Source organism: Capra hircus, chromosome 4 (genome assembly GCF_001704415.2).
Source record: "Capra hircus breed San Clemente chromosome 4, ASM170441v1, whole genome shotgun sequence".
In the NCBI taxonomy this organism is placed as follows: Eukaryota; Metazoa; Chordata; class Mammalia; order Artiodactyla; family Bovidae; genus Capra; species Capra hircus.
In genome coordinates this window covers 111,373,985-111,385,378 of record NC_030811.1, presented here as the reverse complement: position 1 = coordinate 111,385,378, position 11,394 = coordinate 111,373,985, and positions in this window count along the sequence as shown.

The window sequence follows — 11,394 nt, the reverse complement described above, 5'->3', positions numbered from 1 at the left end:
TCTTGGCTACTATGAATAATGCTGCTATAATTACAGGAGTGAAAGTTCCTCTTCAAGGTCCTGCTTTCAATTCTTTCGGATGTATAACCAGAAGCAGAATTGCTGGATCATATGGCAACTTTATTTTTAATTGCAGATAAATTGTCATACTGTTTTCCATAGCAAGTGCATCATTTTGAACTGTGGTGTTGGAGAAGACTCTTGAGAGTCCCTTGGACTGCAAAGAGATCCAACCAGTCCATTCTGAAGGAGATCAGCCCTGGGATTTCTTTGGAAGGAATGATGCTAAAGCTGAAACTCCAGTACTTTGGCCACCTCATGCGAAGAGTTGACTCCTTGGAAAAGACTCTGATGCTGGGAGGGATTGGGGGCAGGAGGAGAAGGAGACAACCCAGGATGAGATGGCTGGATGGCATCACGGACTCGATGGACATGAGTCTGAGTGGACTCCAGGAGTTGGTGATGGACGGGGAGGCCTGGCGTGCTGCAATTCATGGGGTCGCAAAGAGTCGGACACAACTGAGCAACTGAACTGAACTAAAAGATTAGTAAAGCCATCTTGTTTTCTAAAATAGACCCAAATGACTTATGGAAGTTGCTCAGTAGGTGAATCTGGAAACATGAAGGGCATGGTTAGGTCAATACTATAGTTACTATACTATACTATACTATACTATACTATATACACTATAGCCTCATCTACTGCTTAGAGTCCTGTTGATACATATGTGTTTACACGAGACAAAGTGAATGGTTCTGGTTCTAATCTTGCTTGTTCAGATTAATTGGAGTAGCTAAGAGTGGCATATTCTCAGGGGAAATCACTAGCAGTGTGGTACATATACACAATGGAGTATTACTCAGCCATTAAAAAGAATACATTTGAATCAGTTCTAATGAGATGGATGAAACTGGAGCCGATTATATAGAGTGAAGTAAGCCAGAAAGAAAAACACCAATACAGTATACTAACACATATATATGGAATTTAGAAAGATGGTAATGATAAACCCTGTATGCGAGACAGCAAAAGAGACACAGATGTATAGAACGGACTTTTGGACTCTGAGGGAGAGGGAGAGGGTGGGATGATTTGGGAGAATGGCGCTGAAACATGTATACTATCATGTAAGAAACGAATTGCCAGTCTATGTTTGATACAGGATACAGGATGCTTGGGGCTGGTGCACAGGGATGATCCAGAGAGATGATATGGGGTGGGAGGTGGGAGGGGGGCTCAGGATTGGGAACTCATGTACACCCGTGGCGGATTCATGTCAATGTATGGCAAAACCAATACAGTATTGTAAAGTAAAATAAGGTAAAAATAAAAATGAAAAAAAAAAAAGAAAGAAATCACTAGCAGTGAAGACAGAAGAGAAACAAGGGGTGGCTATTGTTAGGAAACAATTCTCCACAAGTCTCACGTTCCTGTACACGTTGCAAGCTGAGGCACTAACTTCCTTTGTTCTGGACTATCTGCCCAAGGACATCTATACACTGAATAGCCTGGAAAGATCTTGGAACAGATCTTGGAAGATAGAGATAGTTCTCCATTTGAAGCTTCAAAAGACAATTAGGTTTACTGGCCATTATAAAAGCTTCAGGCTTCCTAAACTCAGGGGGTTTCTCAGGGTTTCTCTCCTATAATGCACTGTGTATACAGATGTCACCTGGCCCTCTTCACACCATCTTGGGAAAAGTGGGGCTCAGGGAACTGGCACAAATATTAATTCCTGGACTGTTGTAATTGCTGTGAGTAATAAACAACACTTTGTCTCTGACCCAGGAGTCAGAGCATCCACAAAACTGTGACAGGCTACCTTATTACCTTTGAAAATAGGATAAAAGCTCAGCTCTCACGATTTTTCACAAATACATACAAAATAAAAATAATAAAAATGATATACAGAACTTAAAAGATAAAACAATGCTCAGAAAAATAAACATAGTCTCAGAAAACTCCATTAATGGTCAAAAAAATGAAAATGAATGAATTGCACATTCAGCTCAAGATCTTAGAAAAGGACAATAAAACAAACTTAAGAAAAGCAAAATAAAGATAACAGGAGAAAACTAAACAGAAAATGGAAAAAAATAGCAGCATGTATTTTTAATGTCAGTTCTAAAGATAAATACTTTAGCTAAACATTCATGATTCTAACTTAAATGGACTAAGGTTCGTCTAGTCCAGGCTATGGTTTTTCCAGTGGTCATGTATGGATGTGAGAGTTGGACTGTGAAGAAGGCTGAGCGCCGAAGAATTGATGCTTTTGAACTGTGGTGTTGGAGAAGATTTTTGAGAGTCCCTTAGGCTGCAAAGAGATCCAACCAGTCCATTCTGAAGGAGATCAGCCCTGGGATTTCTTTGGAAGGAATGATATTAAAGCTGAAACTCCAGTACTTTGGCCACCTCATGCGAAGAGCTGACTCATTGGAAAAGACTTTGATGCTGGGAGGGATTGGGGGCAGGAGGAGAAGGGGACGACTGAGGATGAGATGGCTGGATGGCATCACGGACTCGATGGACGTGAGTCTGAGTGAATTCCAGGAATTGGTAATGGACAGGGAGGCCTGGCGTGCTGCGATTCATGGGGTCGCAAAGAGTCGGACACAACTGAGCGACTGAATTGAACTGAACTGAACTTAAATGGAGAAAAAATTGTATTTTTTAAGTAAAATTCAGAAATAACTATAGAAGTAGAGAATATTAAAAGAACAACAGACTCCTTTGCTCACATTCATGAAAATAAATCATATACTAATAACAGTATCATTTTGTTTTAATGAAGCCAGCAAAACACTGATACCAAAACTCAAACATATATTACGAAAAAAAAAAAAACTATGTAAATCAATTAAATTATAAATGTATAGAAGGACAGGAGAGCCTGGCTTGCGAAAGTCCATGTGGTGTCAGAGACTCAGACATGACTCAGTGACAGAACAACAACTTATAAATCTTAATTAAATCATTAGCAAATAGAATTCGGCAGCACATTAAAAAAATAATACATTCTGGTCAGCTATGTTCATACCAAGATGATAGATACTTACTATTAGCAAATGTATTAATCTAATCCATCATATTAATAAACTGAATAGAAAAATCATAATCATTTCCATAGATTAAATAGTAGCATTTGACCAAATTAATATCTATTCTTTAAGTAATTCTTAATAAAAAAGGGATAAAGTCTTACTTCACACAATTTTATAACATCATATACATCATGCTTAATTGAGAAATACCAAACGCATTTCAATTGAAGTTAAGAAAAAGAATGTCTATTACTAGCATGATTATTTAACATTTCTATAAAAGTATCAGCTGACAATAATAATTAGAGAAAGGAATGTGAAAAATATTAAGAAAAAATAAGTGAATAAATAAATAGCCTTTCTGTATGAAACAATGAGGGCTTCAGTCAATTACAAAACAATGAATTATATTAATAAGATCCCATTTATTAAAACTATAGCAATAATAAGATTAAATGCCTAGTAATAAAATTTAGCAAGAACTGTGTCAAAGCTATATAAAGAAAAACTTTAAAATGCTACAAGTCACACATATGTAGAAAGGATAAATGGAAACAATATGATATGACAGATAATAGTAAAGAAATGAAACAAATATTTCTTGGTGAAGAATTATTCAACAAATGGTGTTGAAATGGATCAAATTTTAATTTTTAATCATAAAGCACTAGAAGAAAACATGGAGAATGATTTTATAATATTGGAATGTGAAAGCCTTTCTAAATCATGAAAGAAAAACTAATAAAACCAAGTTCGTGCAAATTAAAGTACTCTACATGAAAAAAAAAAAGATTAAAGTTAAAAGTTAGGGAAAAGAACACAGCACTATTACAGCCTAAAGGCTAACTTCCTTTATACACAAAAAGGTCCTGCAAAAAGACAAAGAATTCACTTGTGAGGGATAAATGATGAACAGGCACAAGACAATTTAAAGAAAAAGAAATACATGAGGCTTTAAATAAATGAAAAGATGCTCAACTTCACTCATAATAATGTCAATTGTCAAATGTCAATTGAAGTTTGTTACTGTTATTTAGTCCAACTCTTTGAGACCCCATGTACTGTAGCTCACCAGGCTCCTCTGTCCATGAGATTCTCCAGGCAAGAATACTAGAATGGGTTGCCATGCCCTCCTCCAGGGGATCTTCCTGACCCAAGGGTCAGACCTGTGTCTCCTGCGTTGGCAGGCAGATTCTTTACCACTGAGTCAGTCACCAGAGAAACCCCAGTTGAAGTTAGGAGACACCAATTTTACCTAACAGATTGGTACTGATAAAAAAGAAAAACCTACTGTTGGTGAAAGAGAACAGGCATCCTCACATATTGTTGGCAGATAGAAGTGTGTGTGAGCGCTTAGTCACTCTGTTGTGTCCGACTCCTTGAGACCCACTGAACTGTAGCCCGTCAGGCTCCTCTGTTCATGGGATTTTTCAGGCAAGAATACTGAAGTGGGTAACAACTCCCCTCTCCAGAGTATCTTCCCAACCCAGAGATCAAACCCACGTCTCCTGTGTCTCCTTCATTTCAGGCTGATTCTTTACCTGCTGAGCCATCAGGAAAGCCCAGAAATATAATAGATACCATAGGCAATTCAGCAACATCTACCAAAATTTTAAATGCACATATCTTTGATCCAACAATTCTATTTCTCAGAATATGTCCTATAGATATTTTGTACACATTAAAAAATGACATGGAAAGACATCCCTGCAGAAAAATTTTTACGACAATAGATTAAATGCCCCTTGATTAAAATTAGTTAAATAAATAATGGTACACCCATCCAAAAGTTCTGCTATGCAGCCATTAATAAAAGAATGAGCAGCTTCTTGTGTACTCATAAAGAATGATCCTTAAGCTATAAAAAAGTAAATTAGAAGTACAGTAATACATGCTTGTGGAACAAAGTTCTGAGATTGCAAATGGTTTAGAATACAAAGTGAGTTGAGGCAACAATGTGTAAATTGATGTTCAGGATCAAGTAACAGGAATTCTGGCATTGTACTTTGGAGTCTAGGAAAGAGGGGTAAGACACAAAAGAAGTAAAATCAGAGTCTAGAAAAAGATAAGTCATATGACAGAAAGTTAGTGCCTATGGATGGATAGATTGTGAAAACTTTTTTGTCTTGGAGAAATAACTGGTAAGTTCTTAGGAAAAAAAAAACTGTAAATAAAAGCAACAGCTCACTGGATGATTGTAAAAATCTAATCAAGCAGGTTTTATAACCATCATTCCAGGTAGTTTCTATACAGGTTTTCAGATGTAAAAGACGTTTTGAAACTGAGCACAAAAATTTCAGGGGCCACCTCATTAACAGAATGTAAAAATCTCATGGCTACAGAGGACCTAAAAAATAAAAATAGGCTTGCTTATGTTGTTTGAAGATGGGTTACCAGACATATGCATGAGAACGGTATGACCAAACTCTCTATTGCTATGGAGAGACTTTATTAGCAGAACATAAGGTCTAAAGTTGCATTCTCCAATATGGTAAGCACTAGCCATATATAGCTAATTAAATTTACATTTTAATTAATTTAAAAAAATTTTTAATAAAATTCAGTTCCTCAGTCTCTTGAGCCACATTTAAAATACTCAATAGCCTCATGAGGTAGTGTCTACTAGATGTAACAGGCAGAGCAATTTCCACTGTTGCAGAAACTTCTATTGCGGAGCACTGGTCTAAAAAATAGCACAGGCACTTACTTTCTTGATTAATACTGTCAACCCTTATTATTATTGATTATTAATAAATATCTTATGAATTGAAGTTAACATTTGACATCCAGAAGTGGTATCCAAATAAGTCTAACAGATGCACAACATATAGCAAAAGAATATATAGGAAAAGAGTGTATCAAGGCTGTATATTGTAACCCTGCTTATTTAATTTATATGAGGAGTATATCATGGGAATGCCAGACTACATGAAGCCCAAGCTGGGATGAAGATTGCCGGGAGAAATGTCAATAACCTCAGATATGCAGATGATACCACCCTAATGGCAGAAACAAAGCTAGTGGAGGTGATGGCATTCCAGTTGAGCTATTTCAAATCCTGAAAGATGATGCTGTGAAAGTGCTGCACTCAATATGCCAGCAAATTTGGAAAACTCAACAGTGGCCACAGGACTGGAAAACATCAGTTTTCATTCCAATCCCAAAGAAAGGCAATGCCAAAGAATGCTCAAACTACCGCACAATTGCACTCATCTCACATGCTAGTAAAGTAATGTTTAAAATTCTCCGAGCCAGGCTTCAGCAATACATGAACTGTGAACTTCCTGATGTTCAAGCTGGTTTTAGAAAAGGCAGAGGAACCAGGGATCAAATTGCCGACATCCACTGGATCATGGAAAAAGCAAGAGAGTTCCCGGAAAACATCTATTTCTGCTTTATTGACTATGCCAAAGCCTTTGACTGTGTGGATCACAATAAACTGTGGAAAATTCTGAAAGAGATGGGAATACCAGACCACCTGACCTGCCTCTTGATAAATCTGTATGCAGGTCAGGAAGCAAGTTAGAACTGGACAAGGAACAACAGACTGGTTGCAAATAGGAAAAGCAGTACGTCAAGGCTGTATATTGTCACCCTGCTTATTTAACTGATATGCAGAGTACATCATGAGAAATGCTGGACTGGAAGAAACAAGGTGGAATCAAGATTGCCGGGAGAAATATCAATAACCAACCTCAGATATGCAGATGACACCACCCTTATGGCAGAAAGTGAAGAGGAACTAAAAAGCCTCTTGATGAAAGTGAAAGAGGAGAGTGAAAAAGTTGGCTTAAAGCTCAACATTCAGAAAGCGAAGATCATGGCATCTGGTCCCATCACTTCATGGGAAATAGATGGGGAAACAGTGGAAACAGTGTCAGACTTTATTTTGGGGGCTCCAAAATCACTGCAGATGGTGACTGCAGCCATGAAATTAAAAGACACTTACTCCTTGGAAGGAAAGTTCTGACCAACCTAGATAGCATATTCAAAAGCAGAGACATTACTTTGCCGACTAAGGTCCATCTAGTCAAGGCTATGGTTTTTCCTGTGGTCATGTATGGATGTGAGAGTTGGACTGTGAAGAAGGCTGAGCGCCGAAGAATTGATGCTTTTGAACTGTGGTGTTGGAGAAGATTCTTCAGAGTCCCTTGTACTACAAGGAGATCCATCCAGTCCCTTCTGAAGGAGATAAGCCCTGGGATTTGTTTGGAAGGAATGATGTTAAAGCTGAAACTCCGGTACTTTGGCCACCTCATGCGAAGAGTTGACTCATTGGAAAAGACTCTGATGCTGGGAGGGATTGGGGGCAGGAGGAGAAGGGGATTACAGAGGATGAGATGGCTGATGGCATCACGGACTCGATGGACATGAATCTGAGTGAACTCCGGGAATTGGTGATGGACAGGGAGGCCTGGCGTGCTGCGATTCATGGGGTCACAAAGAGTCGGACATGACTGAGCAACTGAACTGAACTGAATGGCAGAAAGCAAAGAGGAACTAAAGAACCTCTTGATGAAGAGTGGACAAGCTGGCTTAAAACTCAATATTCAAAACACTACAATCATAGCCTCTGGTCCCACTACTTCATGGCAAAATCAGTTCAGCCGCTCAGTCATGTCCAACTCTTGGCAACCTCATGGACTGCAGCATGCCAAGCCTGCCTGTCTATCACCAACTCTCAGAGTTTACTCAAACTTATGTCTATTGAGTCGGTGATGCCATCCAACCATCTCATCTTCTGTCGTCCCCTTCTCCTCCGCCTTCACTCTTTCCCAGCATCAGGGGCTTTTCAAATGAGTCAGCTCTTCACATCAGGTGGCCAAAATATTGGAGTTTCAGCTTCAACATCAGTCCTTCCAATAAATGTTCAGGACTGATTTCCTTTAGGATGGACTGGTTGGATCTCCTTGCAGTCCAAGGGACTCTCAAGAGTCTTCTCCAACACTACAGTTCAAAAGCATCAATTCTTCAGCACTCAACTTTCTTTATAGTCCAACTCTCACAACCATACATGACTACTGGAAAAAACACAGCTTTGACTAGATCAACCTTTGTTGGCAAAGTAATGTCTCTGCTTTTTAATAAGCTCTCTAGGTTGGTCATAGCTTTTCTTCCAAGGGGCAAGCGTCTTTTAATTTCATGGCTGCAGTCACCATCTGCAGTGATTCTGGAGCCCAAGAAAATAAAGTCTGTCACTGTTTCCACTGTTTCCCCATCTATTTGCCATGAAGTGATTGGACCAGATGCCATGATCTTATTTTCTGAACGTTGAGTTTTAAGCCAACATTTTCACTCTCCTCTTTCACTTTCATCAAGAGGCTCTTTGGTTCTTCATCGCTTTCTGCCATAAGGATGGTGTCATCTGTGTATCTGAGGTCATTGATATTTCTCTCAGCAATCTTGATGCCAGCTTGTGCTTCATCCAGCTTGGCATTTCACATGATGTACTCTGCATATAAGTTAAATAAGCAGGGTGACAATATACAGCTTTGACGTACTCCTTTCCCAATTTGGAACTAGTCTGTTGTTCCATGTCCAGTTCTAAGTATTGCTTCTTGACTTGCACACAGATTTCTTAGGAGGGAGGTCAGATGGTCTGGTATTCCCAGCTCTTGAAGAGTTTTCCTCAGTTTGTTGTGGTCCACATAGTCAAGGGCTTTAGCATAGTCAATAAAGCAGAAATAGATGTTTTTCTGGAACTCTCTTGCTTTTTTGATGATCCAGTGGATGTTGGCAATTTGATCTCTAGTTCCTCTGCCTTTTCTAAAACCAGCTTGAACATCTGGAAGTTCATGGTTCATGCACTGTTAAAGTCTGGCTTGGAGAATTTTGAGCATTATTATACTAGCATGTGAGATGAGTGCATGTAGTGCATGTGAGATTGTGCAGTAGTTTGAGCATTCTTTGGCATTGCCTTTCTTTGGGATTGGAATGAAAACTGATCTTTTCCAGTCCTGTGGCCACTGCTGAGTTTTCCAAATTTGCTGGCATATTGAGTGCAGCACTTTCACAGCATCATCTTTCAGGATTTGAAATAGCTCAACCGGAATTCCATCACCTCCACTAGCTTTGTTCGTAGTGATGCTTCCTAAGGTCCACTTGACTTCACATTCCAGGATGACTGGCTCTAGGTGAGTGATCTCACCATCGTGATTATCTGGGTCATGAAGATCTCTTTTGTACAATTCTTCTGTGTATTCTTGCCACCTCTTCTTAACATCTTCTGCTTCTGTTAGGTCCCTACCATTTCTGTCCTTTATTGAGCCCATCTTTGCATGAAATGTTCCCTTGGTATCTCTAATTTTCTTGAAGAGATATCTAGTCTTTCCCATTCTATTGTTTTACTCTATTTCTTTGCATTGATCACTGAGGAAGGCTTTCTTATCTCTCCTTGCCATTCTTTGGAACTCTGCATTGAAATGGGTATATCTTTCCTTTTCTCCTTTGCCTTTCACTTCTCTTTTCATAGCTGTTTGTAAGGCCTCCTCATACAACCATTTGGCCTTTTTGCATTTCTTTTCTTGGGATGGTCCCTATCACTGCCTCCTCTAGAATGTCATGAACTTCCATTCACAGTTCTTCAGGCACTCTATCTATCAGATCTAATCCCTTGAATCTATTTCTCACTTCCACTGTAGTTGTAAGGGATTTGATTTTGGTCATACCTGAATGGTCTAGTGGTTTTCCCTACTTCTTCAATTTAAGTCTGAATTTGGCAATAAGGAGTTCATGATCTGAGCCACAGTAGGCTCCTGGTCTTGTTTTTGCTGACTGTATAGAGCTTCTCCATCATGGCAAATAGATGGGGGGAAATGGAAAACAATGACAGACTTTATTTTCTTGGGCTCCAAAATCACTGCAGATGGTGACTGCAGCCATGAAATTAAAAGACGCTTGCTCCTTAGAAGCAAAGTTATGACCAACCTAGACAGCACATTAAAAAGCAGAGACATTACTTTGCCAACAAAGGTCCCTCTAGTCAAGGCTATGGTTTTTCCAGTAGCCATGTATGGATGTGAGAGTTGGACTGTGAAGAAGGCTGAACTCCGAAGAATTGATGCTTTCCAACTGTGGTGCTAGAGAAGACTCTTGAGAGTCCCTTGGACTGCAAGGAGATCCAACCAGTCCATCCTAAAGGAAATCAGTCCTAAATATTCATTGGAAGGACTGATGCTGAAGCTGAAGCTCCAATACTTTGGCCACCTGATGCTGGGAATGATTGAAGATTGAAGCAGAAGGGGACGACAGAGGACAAAATGGTTGGATGGCATCATCAACTCAATGGACATGAGTTTAACTCAGGGAGACAGTGAAGGACTGGGAAGCCTGGCTTGCTGCACTCCGTGTGGTAGCAAAGTCTGACACGACTGCAGGACTGAACAACAACAATATAGCAAATCACATGAAACAACTGAGGTAAGGATTGAAGGTTAAAAGACATAAAAAGCACTACATCCTGCAGCTAGAGATGGGGGAAAGCACAAAGAAACAGGCTTAGGGAAACAAACAAAAATCAGAAAAGTATAGGAGGAGCAGAGAATAAGCAGCAGCTGGTGGAGGGCTTAGAAGGCAGGGGCTGGCATATCATCAGAGGACAATAGTGAAACCTCTGACGAACCCCTGTTCCACCTCTGACCACAGGATCGCCACAGCTGGCCACTGCCACCTTCTCGAAATATTCTGTTCTCCTAGGTTCCATGGCTCCGAGGAGCCCTAGTTTTTTTCCCTCATCTAACCTCAAAATTTGGAGAACCTCAGCCTGGGTCTCACACTGTACTCTTTGCTGCTCCTCTAACCCATTATTAAGGATTTAAATATTATTTGTATGCCATTGTCTCTGATAAAGGTGCAAAAAAAAAGGAAATTAATTCTCTTCCAACCTCCATTCATATATTCAAATGGCTTATCTGGCATGCCTACCTGAAGTTCCCTCCAGCATTTTTTGTCTGGTTAAGGGTTCCTCATAAATACCAGTAAGCATTACTTGGAGCACAGTGGAACTAATTCACAACAGGAAGTCTGCAGGTTGCTTGATTCTCTTGTTCTCTAGCCATCTGTGGGGAGGCCTGCTTGGGCCAGTGAGGAACTGAACACACTGTGAGTACATCCTCCAGCAGAGCAATCCTGCCCCCTTCCACTATTGCACTTGGTTTTGTGGGTGCAAGCCCTAGATTTGGGGCACCTGGTTCTCAAGAAACAGGTCTGCCAGTACTCGGAACACTCCTGGCATTCTTTGGGGGAGAGTAGTAGAGTGCAGCCTCTCCTACTCAGGGAAAAAGGAGCCAGGTCATTGCCAACTAATTCACAGGGGTGACCAGGTTGTCTCTACATACATTTCAAGATTATCAT